The sequence below is a fragment of the Rhinatrema bivittatum genome, chromosome 9 (assembly GCF_901001135.1).
Source record: "Rhinatrema bivittatum chromosome 9, aRhiBiv1.1, whole genome shotgun sequence".
Lineage (NCBI taxonomy): Eukaryota > Metazoa > Chordata > Amphibia > Gymnophiona > Rhinatrematidae > Rhinatrema > Rhinatrema bivittatum.
The window spans coordinates 129,247,113-129,261,380 of record NC_042623.1 but is presented as its reverse complement, the minus strand read 5'-3'; the positions used below and the strand labels follow the sequence as shown (position 1 = coordinate 129,261,380).

Genomic DNA, 14,268 nt, shown 5'->3' with positions numbered 1-14,268 from the left:
GAAGAAATGGCAGAAATATTAAATGAATACTTCAGCTCTGTGTTCACTAAAGAAGACCCTGGAGAAGGACCATCTCTAAACAACAAGAAACTGGAGGGAAGGGGAATAGATGAAAATCCTTTTACAGTAGAAAATGTGTGGGAAGAACTAAAGAACCTGAAAGTGGACAAAGCCATGGGGCCTGATGGGATTCATCCAAGGATATTGAGGGAGCTCAGAGATGTTCTGGCGGGTCCGCTGTGTGACCTGTTCAATAGATCCCTAGAAACGGGAGTGGTGCCGAGTGATTGGAGAAGAGCGGTGGTGGTCCCGCTTCACAAGAGTGGGAACAGGGAAGAGGCAGGCAACTACAGACCGGTTAGCCTCACTTCGGTGGTGGGAAAAGTAATGGAGTCACTGCTGAAAGAGAGAATAGTCAACTATCTACAGTCTGGAGAATTGATGGACCAGAGGCAGCATGGATTCACCAGGGGAAGATCCTGTCAGACAAATTTGATTGACTTTTTTGACTGGGTAACCAAGGAATTGGATCAAGGAAGAGCACTAGATGTCATCTACTTGGATTTCAGCAAAGCTTTTGATACGGTTCCGCACAGGAGACTGGTGAATAAAACGAGAAGCTTGGGAGTGAGTGCCGATGTGGTGACCTGGATTGCAAATTGGTTGACGGACAGAAAACAATGTGTGATGGTAAATGGAGCCTTCTCTGAAGAGAGAGCAGTTTTAAGTGGTGTGCCGCAAGGATCGGTGTTGGGACCTGTCCTGTTCAATATCTTTGTGAGCGACATTGCAGACGGGATAGAAGGTAAGGTTTGTCTTTTTGCGGATGACACTAAGATCTGCAACAGAGTGGACACGCCGGAAGGAGTGGAGAGAATGAGACGGGATCTAAGGAAACTGGAAGAGTGGTCGAAGATATGGCAGCTGAGATTCAATGCCAAGAAGTGCAAAGTCATGCATATGGGGAGTGGAAATCCGAATGAACTGTACTCGATGGGGGGGGAAAGGCTGATGAGCACGGAGCAGGAGAGGGACCTTGGGGTGATAGTGTCTAATGATGTGAAGACAGCGAAACAATGCGACAAGGCGATAGCAAAAGCCAGAAGAATGCTGGGCTGCATAGAGAGAGGAATATCAAGTAAGAAAAGGGAAGTGATTATTCCCTTGTACAGGTCCTTGGTGAGGCCTCACCTGGAGTACTGTGTTCAGTTCTGGAGACCGTATCTACAAAAAGACAAAGACAAGATGGAAGCGGTACAGAGAAGGGCGACCAGGAAGGTGGAGGATCTTCATAGGATGACGTACGAGGAGAGATTGAAGAATCTAAATATGTACACCCTGGAGGAGAGGAGGAGCAGAGGTGATATGATACAGACTTTCAGATACTTGAAAGGTTTTAATGATCCAAAAACAACGACAAACCTCTTCCGTAGGAAAATAATCAGCAGAACCAGGGGTCACGATTTGAGGCTCCAGGGAGGAAGATTCAGAACCAATGTCAGGAAGTATTTCTTCACGGAGAGGGTGGTGGATGCCTGGAATGCCCTTCCGGAGGAAGTGGTGAAGACCAGAACTGTGAAAGACTTCAAAGGGGCGTGGGATAAACACTGCGGATCCATAAAGTCAAGAGGCCACCAATGAAGAGTGGGTGACTCGCCAGAATGATGGCTATTGACACAATACCCTTACTAAATAAACATACACATGCTTACTGTGACTCCTACATCGCTCTAAGCTTCAACAGCAAGAGGTAATGGAAAAAAGGATTTGCACTCATAAAGAGGGGAGTAGCTGGCTTGTTACGGCGGTTACTACCCCAAACCAAATATGCCTGATACTTCACTTTCAATGCATATACAGCATAGCTCTCTGCTTCAATGACAGGGGAGAAGAATAACTGATACTTCACACATCCAGCAGAGCTCTCTGCTACAACGGCAAAGGAGAAGAAAAAGGGTTCGCACTCAAAACGCGGGGAGTAGCTGGCTTGTTACGGCGGTTACTACCCCAAACCAAATGTGCCTGATACTTCACTTTCCATGCATATCCAGCATGGTTCTCTCCTGCATCGGCATGGGAGAAAGACTGATACATCACGCATTTCCAGCATAGCTCTCTGCTTCAAGGGCAGGGGGAAAAAAACAAAAAAAAACAAAAAACCTGATGCTTCACGCATATCCTGCATAGCTTCAACGACAGGGGTGAAGAAAAAAAAGGATTCGCAATCACAAAGCGAGGAGTAGCTGGCTTGTTACGGCGGTTACTACCCCAACCAAATGTGCCTGATACTTCACTTTCAATGCATATCCAGCATGGCTCTCTGCTTCTACAGCAGGGGAGAAGAAAAAAAAAAAAAAAAACCAACAAGAGCTGTACAACATAGTCTAGGTAAAACAAATAAGCATGGGTGTAGCTTGCTTATCGCGGCGGTTACTGCCCCTACTACCCCTAACTAATCAAGCTAGATATTTCACTTGCATGCAGCTCCATCACTGCTCTCTACATTAATGGTGGGGGTGGAAGGGGAATAGAACAAGGAGCTAAGAGTAACAGATAAGAATGAGAGAAAAAATGTGTGAGGCTTGCTGGGCAGACTGGATGGGCCATTCGGTCTTCTTCTGCCGTCATTTCTATGTTTCTATGTTTCTATGTTTCTAAGTGGGGGAGGAGCATCATACTCCTCCTCAGTGGTGGAAGCTGCTACAGTGGGGTCAAGGGCTTGGACTCATCACCAGTTTCCTCTTCCTTGGCCCCCAACGATGAAGAGGTATTGTAATCTGTGAAGAGAACAGCAATTGTGTATCATGTCATGTGCTCACATTCTGCAGGTTATGATGGAATTCCATTTCTTGGAGAGGTGTAGGCAAAGTGCAGTACTCATAGTTATGGGTCAATCACATCATATATGTGTTAGTTAACCCATAGGATGATCCCTTGACATACAGTAGAATAATTTCAGTGGGATGTTCTTTGAAGCAGCCTCACATTTTATTTATTTATTTAGACATTCTATATGCCGTCATTCCATGTTAAGATCACAACGGTTTACAAAAATGATTTCCGCCTTTATTAATTGGTGATCAGACCATGGCAATATAGTGTGAGAAGTATTGATTATACGGTTACTGTTGCATCAGAGGTGGACCCTTGGGCTGAGGTGGGATTGACGCAACCCGTAGGCGAGGACCTACGGGTCCCCACCATCAGCAGGTGGAGTGGGCTGAAGCTAGAGGCAACTGGAGCTTCACCTATACCAGCCCTCATTCCCCTCGGGTTGAGCCTTTGGCCGGGGCTGACAGGACTTAGGTGGGCCTCGAGGTTAGCTAGAGATGAAAGGTGATTCAACCCAGAGACAGCAGTCGGTAGATGGCGTAGTCTTATCCTGGACTGGATTCGGTACTGGAACTTAGGCGCCAAAGGAACAATGAGGAACTGAAGGCACTCAAGCAAAGGAAGGCCGAAGCCTTGAAAGTCCACGTCCAGAGGATAGGCGAGGAGAGGCATCACTGACAGGCTAGGATCAGAGCCGGCGGTGAGTAGAAGTTGTGGCAAGCAATATAGAACTCTGGACACTGGATAGGCTATAGCATAGTCGTTCAAAGCAAGAGTCAGGGCACAGAGAAGGCAGGTGTAGTCAAACAAGGCAGTAGTCAAAGCACGGAGAAGGCAGGCATAGTCAATCAAGGCAGTGGTCAGGGCACGGAGAAGGCAGGCGTAGTCAGACATAGCGGAGGTCAGGGGCTGGAGAGGAACTGAAGAGTAGTCAGGCTTAGTGGAGGTCCAGGGCTGGAGAGAAGCTGAAGAGTAGTCAGGCATAGTGGAGGTCTGGGGCTGGAGAGAAGCTGAAGAGTAGTCAGGCGTAGCAGAGGTCAAATCCAAAAAGTCAGTCCAACACATAGACGAACAGGAACTAGAAGAACTGCTGAATACATCTCTACGCCTGCACATACCTCAGAGAGACCTGAGATCGGCTAATAAGGGCTTGTTATCAATTCCCAAAATTAAATCGGCAAGGCTTACCCAGGTGAGGGAACGCGTATTGTCTGTTGCTGGAGCAAAACTGTGGAACTCCTTACCAACGTCTCTGAGGTTATGTACTGAAAAAAAACAATTTAAAACTGACCTCAAGACTTGGCTATTTAAATGTGCTTTTACCAAATATGAGCTTTTAACATCAAACACCAAATAATGAAGACTGTAGTAAGATACGAATAAGAAACACCAGCTATACCAGCATTGTTGAATTAATTGGGCTGAGTCTTTTATGGTTTGTCTGCTGTTTCTCTGATTTTGATTATTTGTTTTAATCTTATATTTTAATTGACCTACTTTACTTTTACTGCTTTTAATAACTAACATATTTCATACTTTTTAAGAGTTAGTTATTACTATTTTATAAATGTATTGTATTTATTATATGTTTTAAACCCTGTAAACCGTTGTGAAGGCACGTCTGATGTGACGGTATAGAAATACAATAAACTAAACTAAAATAAAGTAAGGAACCGGGAACCACAGGAAAACAGGAACACATGAGGAGACGAATCTAGGATCAGCAACGAGTACGAGGAGACCTGTTGCAAAGGCAATGCTATGGAGCGAGGCCTGAGCTTTTATAAGTTGAAGAGTCTGACGTCAGCATCTGGGTCTGCAGCCAGGTTCCCGCCGCGGGCCCTTTAAAAGAATCAATTATGGGCGCGGCGCTGATGATGGCATCTCTCCACGGGCTATGCAGAGAGGCCCGATGAACAGGAACATCTTGGCTAGCAACACTGGGTGGTGTGGCAGGACCAGAGGCACCGGAGGGAACCCAAGGTCAGAGCTGGCGGCCCACCGCCGCCAGCGAACAGGAGCCAGAAGCTGGAGTCCATCTGAAAAGGTGAGAGGGCTGTGCTGCGGAGCTGCCGCAGGCGGCACGCATAACAGTTACTGGAGTTGGCAAATATTAGGTCTAGAATATGTCCCGCTCTATGAGTAGCTTCAGAAACAAATTGGGACAATCCTAATGCTTCCATTGTCTCTAAAAACATTTCACAGGCTATGGTTCTCGGTTTTATCTACATGTAGATTAAAGTCGTCTACTATTAAAGTAGAATCTGGTGATGGAAACACTTTAGCAAATAATTCAATCAGTGGTGAACAATCTTGTTATAGAATACCTGGAGGACAATAGACCAGTCCTATGTTTACTTGAGTAGATTTTAGAATTCCCACCTCATAGGGAGGTTTTATCTTTGAATGTCAAATACATTATTTATGTAGAGGACATTCAATTTTTTCTGCCATGTAACTCTAAGAGTAAAATTCCTGAAGATAGACTACAAGAGATCATTAAAAAGTTGCAAGTTTGGCTGGCTACCCATTGCTTATTTTTAAATATGAGAAAAACTAAGATCTTATGGGTAGGAAAGGATGGTGATTTAAAGATCAAGAATCAAGAGTGGCTTTCTAATGATCTCTCAGTGCCAGTGCAATCGGAGATTAGGACAGGGTCAACACGCCATATGCAGGGAGGACCCCCGTTAACATGGCGATCGCCCAAAGGTCCTACCTCCCCGTCTCTCCTGGCTGCGCCGCTCGTCTCATCTGGGGTTATGGCGGGTGGCGCAGGGAGCAGTGTGAGGAGGAGGGCTCGAGGAGGCCGCATCGACGCGGCCATGTCATGATGACATCAGCCTCGCGTATCGCGAGAATGGCGCCATCAAAACCTCGGCGGGCTCCGGGCTTGCCCTCTTTGCAAGCCAGCGCCCGCATTCCCACCCACCCACCCAGTGGAGATGAGGAGGTATGATAGGGGTGGTAGTCAGATAAGAATGTAAGCAAGCTGATATAAAACATATACAATTGTCGCGGTGGGGGTGCGGGTACCTGAGTCGATAGCCAAACATGGCCATAGAGGATATGGTGTGGAAAATGGAGGTCCTGGAAGGACAGATTAGTAAGGGACATGGGCGGCCCAGGGAGGAGGGCCCCCAGCTTGGAAACATGGCAGGGGGGCCGGATGATGTTGGCAGACTGGCTTACCAGGGCGGACGCCGGAACGAAGCCCAGGAATTCTGATGTCTGAATACACACCAGGGGACGACTCGGGTATTGGTTGTTAATGTTAAGGTTTAATAAAAGCTGCAGCCTGTTTTTACAAAAATCAAGTGTGGTTGTCAATTTGTAGCTGGGGGTTGCAGGCAGGGGATGGAGAAGTGGGAGGGACACAATGGTGTGAGATGCCTATGTTAAGAGTTTAGGAGTTTGTTTGGATTCCGAATTGTCTATGAAGAGGCAAATTTGCCATGTCATAAATACAGCATTTTATAAACTTAAGATGCTTTGCCCACTGAGAGGGTTTTTACCTCCAATATTTTTTAGAACAGTGTTACAAGTTGTGGTACTTAGCCATTTGGATTACTGTAGTACTCTATATATTGGGCTTCCAGGTTGTTGCGTGCGATGCAGCTAATACAAAATTGGGCCACGCGAGTTTTGATGAAGATTTAAAAAACAAAGCATATAACCCCGGTTTTAAGAGAATTATATTGGCTTCCAATAAAGAGGAGGATTAAATTTAGGTTGTTAACTATTGTTTATAAACTCATTCATAATCTTTCCCCTTGTGTATTATGAGATCTTATATTATATTATTATATTAAATTATATTATATATAGAGAAGTGCGGCGACTGGGATGGTCGAATTTGCAGATGACGCAGGGTTGTTCGGAGTGGTTGGATCGCAGGCAGGTTGTGGTGGATTGCGGGAGGACCTTGTGGGACTGGAAAATTGGGCATCCAGGTGGCGGGTGGGGTTTGATGTGGATGGGTGCAAGGTGATGCATGTGGGGAGGGGTGACCCATGCTGTGGTTGCACAATGTTGGGTTCCATATTGGGTGCTACAACCCAAGAGAGAGATCTAGGTGTCATAGTGGATGGCGCATTGGAGTCGTCAGTACAGTGTGCTGCGGCAGTCAAAAGGGCAGGCAGAGTGTTGGGAATTGTTGGAGAGGGAATGGTGAATGGGGCGGAGGGTGTCGTGGTGCCTCTGTATCGCTCCATGGTGAGACCGCACCTTGAATGCTGTGTACAGTTCTGGTCGCCGCATCTCAAAAAGGATGTGATTGCGATGGAGAAGGTACAGAGAAGGGCTACCAATATGATGGGGGGAATGGAACAGCTCCCCCTGTGAGGAAAGACTAGAGAGGTTGGGACTTTTCAGCTTGGAGAGGAGGCGACTGAGGGGGGGATATGATGGAGGTGTTTGAAATCATGAGAGGTCTGGAACAGGTAGATGTGAATCGGTTGTTTACTCTTTCGGATGGTGGAGGGACTGGGGGGCACTCCATGAAGTTAGCATGGGGCACATTTACTCTTTCAGATACTAGAAAGACTAGGGGGCACTCCATGAAGTTAGCATGGGGCACATTTAGAACTAATCGGAGAGGGTTTTTTTTTACTCAACGCACAATTAAACCCTGGAATTTGTTGCCAGAGGATGTGGTTAGTGCAGTTGGTGTAGCTGTGTTTAAAAGAGGATTGGATGAGTTCTTGGAGGAGAAGTCCATTACCTGCTATTAAGTTCACTTAGAGAATAGCCACTGCCATTAGCAATGGTAACATGGAATAGACTTAGATTTTGGGTACTTGCCAGATTCTTATGGCCTGGATTGGCCACTGTTGGAAACAGGATGCTGGGCTTGATGGACCCTTGGTCTGACCCAGTATGGCATTTTCTTATGTTCTTATGTTCTTAACACGCTCTTTGAGATCCATGAATTTACAATTGTTAGATGTTCCACCAGTTAAGAAGTTTAAGCTGGCCAGACCTAGAGGGCGTGTTTTCACTGTCATTGCTCCTGATAAGAGGAATAAACTCCATTAGAAGTGAAACAGTTATAGGACATTAACATTTTTAGAAAGACATTGAAGGCAGTATACTATGAAATTGCTTTTGGTTGAGGCATGCTGTTTTCTTTTAATAATTGCTATACAATTTAATATCTATTTGGTAATGTTTTAGGATGTTTGTTTTTATCTATTTTATGATTCTTACTTTGTAATCCGCGCCAAACATTTAATGGAGGAAGCGGAATAAAAGTATTTTAAATTAAATAAATAAACAATCTCTACTTTGTAAGGTATTAGTTTCAATTCTTTTTTTTATACTAATTATTAATAAGCCCCAGCTTTTCATTTAGGTCTAGGTTTAACAGCACATTATCTTTGTCATTCAGTCAGGTTTCAGTGATGCAAAAAAATAGTGGGATTAAATCCTCTAGCAGCTCATTAATCAGAGGGATGTTTTTTGACAGAGGCTAAACATTTAATAGGATCAGGGTAAACAGTCTATTCCATGTTACCATTGCTAATGGCAGTGGCTATTCTCTAAGTGAACTTAATAGCAGGTAATGGACTTCTCCTCCAAGAACTTATCCAATCCTTTTTTAAACACAGCTATACTAACTGCACTAACCACATCCTCTGGCAACAAATTCCAGAGTTTAATTGTGCGTTGAGTAAAAAAGAACTTTCTCCGATTAGTTTTAAATGTGCCCCATGCTAACTTCATGGAGTGCCCCCTAGTCTTTCTACTATCCGAAAGAGTAAATAACAGATTCACATCTACCCCTTCTAGACCTCTCATGATTTTAAACACCTCTATCATATCCCCCCTCAGTCGTCTCTTCTCCAAGCTGAAAAGTCCTAACCTCTTTAGTCTTTCCTCATAGGGGAGCAGTTCCATTCCCCTTATCATTTTGGTAGCCCTTCTCTGTACCTTCTCCATTGCAATTATATCTTTTTTGAGATGCGGCGACCAGAATTGTACACAGTATTCAAGGTGTGGTCTCACCATGGAGCGATACAGAGGCATTATGACATTTTCCGTTTTATTCACCATTCCCTTTCTAATAATTCCCAACATTCTGTTTGCTTTTTTGACTGCCGCAGCACACTGTACCGACGATTTCAATGTGTTATCCACTATGACACCTAGATCTCTTTCTTGGGTTGTAGCACCTAATATGGAACCCAACATTGTGTAATTATAGCATGGGTTATTTTTCCCTATATGCATCACCTTGCACATATCCACATTAAATTTCATCTGCCATTTGGATGCCCAATTTTCCAGTCTCACAAGGTCTTCCTGTAATTTATCACAATCTGCTTGTGATTTAACTACTCTGAACAATTTTGTGTCATCTACAAATTTGATTATCTCACTCGTTGTATTTCTTTCCAGATCATTTATAAATATATTGAAAAGTAAGGGTCCCAATACAGATCCCTGAGGCACTCCACTGTCCACTCCCTTCCGCTGAGAAAATTGCCCATTTAATCCTACTCTCTGTTTCCTGTCTTTTAGCCAGTTTGCAATCCACGAAAGGACATCGCCACCTATCCCATGACTTTTTACTTTTCCTAGAAGCCTCTCATGAGGAACTTTGTCAAACGCCTTCTGAAAATACTATATCTACCGGTTCACCTTTATCCACATGTTTATTAACTCCTTCAAAAAAGAGAAGCAGATTTGTGAGGCAAGACTTGCCCTGGGTAAAGCCATGCTGACTTTGTTCCATTAAACCTTGTCTTTCTATATGTTCTGTGATTTTGATGTTTAGAACACTTTCCACTATTTTTCCTGGCACTGAAGTCAGGCTAACCGGTCTGTAGTTTCCCGGATCGCCCCTGGAGCCCTTTTTAAATATTGGGGTTACATTTGCTATCCTCCAGTCTTCAGGTACAATGGATGATTTTAATGATAGGTTACAAATTTTTACTAATAGGTCTGAAATTTCATTTTTTAGTTCCTTCAGAACTCTGGAGTGTATACCATCCGGTCCAGGTGATTTACTACTCTTCAGTTTGTCAATCAGGCCTACCACATCTTCTAGGTTCACCGTGATTTGATTCAGTCCATCTGAATCATTGCCCATGAAAACCTTCTCCATTTCGGGTACCTCCCCAACATCCTCTTCAGTAAACACCGAAGCAAAGAAATCATTTAATCTTTCTGCGATGGCCTTCTCTTTCTCTTAGGTCTCCATAAAGACACAGTTCTAGCATCGGCTCAATGAAATACATCTGATCCATGATTGTACCAATTACCACCAGGATGCAGGAAAAATCACTTCGGGTGCGCACGAAGCTCCTTTGTTGTGCTTCTTCGTGCACATCAAGTACACGCGCCTCACGGCAGAAACGCCTTCAGTGTCGTCGCCGTGCTGATCCTCCTTCATCAGTGGGCGGGCACAGGGTGGGATCAGCCATCGCAGCACCGGTGTCTCCCTCCTTGCTCCAAGAGAGAGCGTCCACTGCACTGCTGCTGCTGCTGTGATTAGGGAGTCAGTGAAGAAGGCCAGACAGGCCGTCTGACTCAGTGGCTGCACTGCTCTCAGCATCGCCGCCACGTAGATCCACCTTCATCATTCCAGATCCAGTCCACAGTACTGGCAGGGGTTTGTGTGTGTTTTGGGGGGGTTCCACACAGCCCTTCACCTGGGCTGCTCCTCCTCCACTGTTCTGCCCCGCCCGTAGCAAGATTCTGCTTGTGCTGCAGCCTCTCTCGCTCCCTCTTGTCTCAGGAGCCATGCCCAGTGAGAGCGAGTCTCTGCAGCGCAATCAAGGCCATTCCTTCTCACTCACTGGTGCTGGTGGTAGGTGGCACTTGCTCTGGTGCTCTCTCTGAGGCCACCACGCTGGTGCTGGTGGGGCGGGCAGTGCTCACTTGGGCACTCTCTCTCCAGGGCCACTGTGCTGGTGCTAGTGGGGTGAGCAGCGCTCACTTGGGCACTCTCTCTCCAGGGCCACCGTGCTGGTGCTGGTGGGGCAGGCAGTGCTCAGTTGGGCACTCTCTCCAAGATCGCCACACTGGTGCTGGTGGGGCAGGTGGCATTTACTCGAGCGGTGGCAGCAGCTGCTCTCTCCACAGTGTGGTTAGTGCAGTTAGTGTATCTGGGTTCAAAAAAAGTTTTGATAAGTTCTTGGAGGAGAAGTCCATTAACGGCTATTAATCAAGTTTACTTAAGGAATAGCCACTGCTATTAATTGCATCAGTAGCATGGGATCTTCTTAGTGTTTGGGTAATTGCCAGGTTCTTGTGGCCTGGTTTGGCCTCTGTTGGAAACAGGATGCTGGGCTTGATGGACCCTTGGTCTGACCCAGCATGGCAATTTCTTATGCTCTTATGTTGGTACCGGGTGGCAAGGTCTCAATGTTCTCTTACCTTCAGTTATTAAATCTGTTTCTGGGTGCCGTTCAGGGCTGTGGTATTCATTTTCAATGTGAATCCTCTCACAAGCTCCTCACTCTGCTTTCCCTGCTGCCACCACCATATTGTGGAATGGGCTCTGAGTTAGACTCTGTGACAGGGTTTGATGTAATTGGTTGTGCTCTACATAGCAAGGTATCTATGGCCATCAGGCTGTACATAGTTGTGTAAGAACATAAGACATTGCCAAACTGGGTTAGATCAAGGGTTCATCAAGCCCAGCATCCTGTTTTCAACAGTGGGCAATCCAGGCTACAAGTACCTGGCAAGTACCCAAACACTAAGTAGATCCCATGCTACTGATGCCAGTAATAGCAGTGGCTAATCTCTAGGACAACTTGATTAATAGCAGGTAATGGACTTCTCCATGAACTTATCCAAACCTTTTTTAAACCCAGCTACATTAATTGCACTAACCACATCCTCTGGCAACAAATTCCAGAGTTTAATTGTGCATTGAGTGAAAAATAATTTTCCACGATTAGTTTTAAATTTGCTACTTCCTAACTTCATGGAGTGTCCCCTAGTCCTTCTATTATCCAAAAGAGTAAATAATCGATTCACATTTACCTGTTCTAGACCTCTCATGATTTTAAAGACCTCTATTATATCCCCCCTCAGCCGTCTCGTCTCCAAGCTGAACAGCCCTAACTTCTTAGCCTTTCCTCATAGGGGAGCTGTTTCATCCCCTTTATCATTTTGGTTGCCCTTCTCTGTATTTTCTCCATTGCAACATTGAGATGCAGCGACCAGAATTGTACACAGTACTCAAGGTGTGGTCTCACCATTGAGCGATACAGAGGCATTATGACATTTTCCATTTTATTCACCATTCCCTTCCTAATAATTCCTAACATTCTGTTTGCTTTTTTCACTGCTGCAGCACACTGAGCTGACGATTTCAATGTATTATCCATTGTTATGCCTAGATCTTTTTCTTGGGTGGTAGCTCCTAATATGGAACCTAACATCGTGTAACTACAGCATGGATTATTTTTTCCCTATATGCATCACCTTGCACTTATCCACATTAAATTTCATCTGCTTTTTGAATGCCCAATCTTCCAGTCTTGCAAGGTCCTCCTGCAATTTATCACAATCTGCTTGTGATTTAACTACTCTGAATAATTTTGATTAGGACAGAGTCCATATAATTTCAATGGGAATATATATAGGAGTGGTTGGAAACACCCTGAACTGTTACCAGCTAGACCTGAGGGTGCCTTCCAATTAATGCTTCATGACAGTACTGTCTGTGACCCAGGGACATTTCTAGATCTAAATATGTGTGAATGAGAGTTTGTTGAAGCTGAAGGCAGAGACAGGGTCATACAGAACAGTAGGCCGATAATGTGGCCAGTGATGGAAATAGAACATAGACCTTCACCCATCTCCCTGATGGTCAAATAATGAGCTTACCTCAAGCTCCCATCTCATAGCCAATCAAACTACTTCCTTTTTGTCCAGCATGGTTCCTGAGCCACCTTCTTAAGGTCCTCAATCTATAGTGAGAAATTGAATGACAAAGTGAGTGTGCACTGTAGCTGCTACTGTGACCTTCATACTGGTACGTAACAATATATTCTACTGATGTCTGAAGTGAGAAGCATGGCTCTTTGTACTCCATTAATGCATGTAAAATTGATTTGCTGCCACCTGGCGTATAAGTAGACCATAAAAATAAGCCTCCATGAAGGGCCATGATTTTCTTGTTCATGAGTAAGCAAGATGTGCAGAGCAGCCAGTGGGAACATCACTTTCCATTCTGAAGACAACTTTGTGGAGTAACAAGAACCATGTGACAGGCCCTAATCTATGCCTTCTAAAAGGAAGCCATAAGTTTCCAGTGCTATAGGTACCACCATGGAATGAACTGTCCTAGAGGAAGTAGTATCTCATCATTACACTGTATGATGATCAAGAAGTGTGCTTAAGTCCCTGCACCCAAAAAAAGAAAAAAACAAGGTAGAAGATTACTGTTTCCTGCTCAAGGTTTCTTTAATTTGGAAAAAAGAGCTTAAGCTGCTCCTAGGACTACATTTCCCAGAAGTCTCCACAAAGTAGTTTCTGGTTAACTCAGGCAGGATGTGGTCAGCTCTCAGGTAGAAGCTAGCTGCCAGATGAAATAAATAAGGCAAATTTAGCAAGAGGCAAGAGACCGGGGGGGGGGGGGGGGGGGGGGGGGGCGGGGGAGATGGAGGAATTGAGAGGAACCAGAGCCAGCTTTATAATGGCTCTAGCACTAAAGTTAAGTCCTCTTTCTCTGAAAAACAGTTCGTGATTAGAAACCATTAGTTATTGGGGGCTTAGAAAATTAAGCATGAACCAGAGAAGGGTTTCAGAAGGCAGGAAGAAGGGAAATTGTATGGGGCTGGTGTTGCTGCATTTTGTGTCTGGGTTTTTTTTGTTTTGTTTTGTTTTGTTTTACTGAAGTACTGCTGCAAGTGTGAGGGCTAGAACTCTTAAGTGATGGTATCTCAGAAAGTTGATGTGTTAAAATAGATCTGGCTACCTGATTCTGGGCGATTTGTTTTAAATCAATACTGCCATCAATTGAAAGGGGAAGCTGGAATAGCCAGCTGTTTGCCTCCCGTGAGTTCTCTTAAAAGTAGGGTTTTGTATGCTGTCTCATAGCTAAAACATATGATCCTGTCTGATGAGCAGCCGGAAAGTGATAGAGCAATGTGTTAAGGAAACAAGTTCTTTGAGGTATTCAATTTTGCTGCAATTTTATAGCCAAACCCTAGAAACATTTGGTTGGTTAGAAAAATGATAAAGCAAATGTGTGGGGATTGAACTGGCATTAACTAGATGATTTCAATTATGAAATGTACAAATTGCTATGGATTGCATTTGAGCTGCCCTAGTGATTATGTGGAAACTATAAATAAACTTAAGAGAAATATAAGGAGAGTTGTTTTGAAGTGTTTTCTTGTTGGGTGTAGGTTTGTAACTAGAACAAACGCAAAGTGAATTAGGACTACAAAAGGTTCAAGGTCTAGATTTATA

The 14,268-nt window shown here is 44.5% G+C and overlaps 1 protein-coding gene and 1 long non-coding RNA gene across 2 annotated transcripts in view; one reads left to right on the top strand and one right to left on the bottom strand.

Moving 5' to 3' along the window:
* LOC115099303 (solute carrier organic anion transporter family member 1C1-like) overlaps window positions 1-14,268 on the top strand; it is a 196,033-nt gene that overhangs the window by 159,948 nt on the left and 21,817 nt on the right.
* On the bottom strand, window positions 2,698-12,752 carry LOC115099304. Its single transcript, XR_003858738.1, has 3 exons — window positions 12,679-12,752; window positions 4,021-4,097; window positions 2,698-2,777 (listed from the first exon to the last, which is right to left on the bottom strand). It is a non-coding gene; the product is annotated as an uncharacterized LOC115099304 (long non-coding RNA).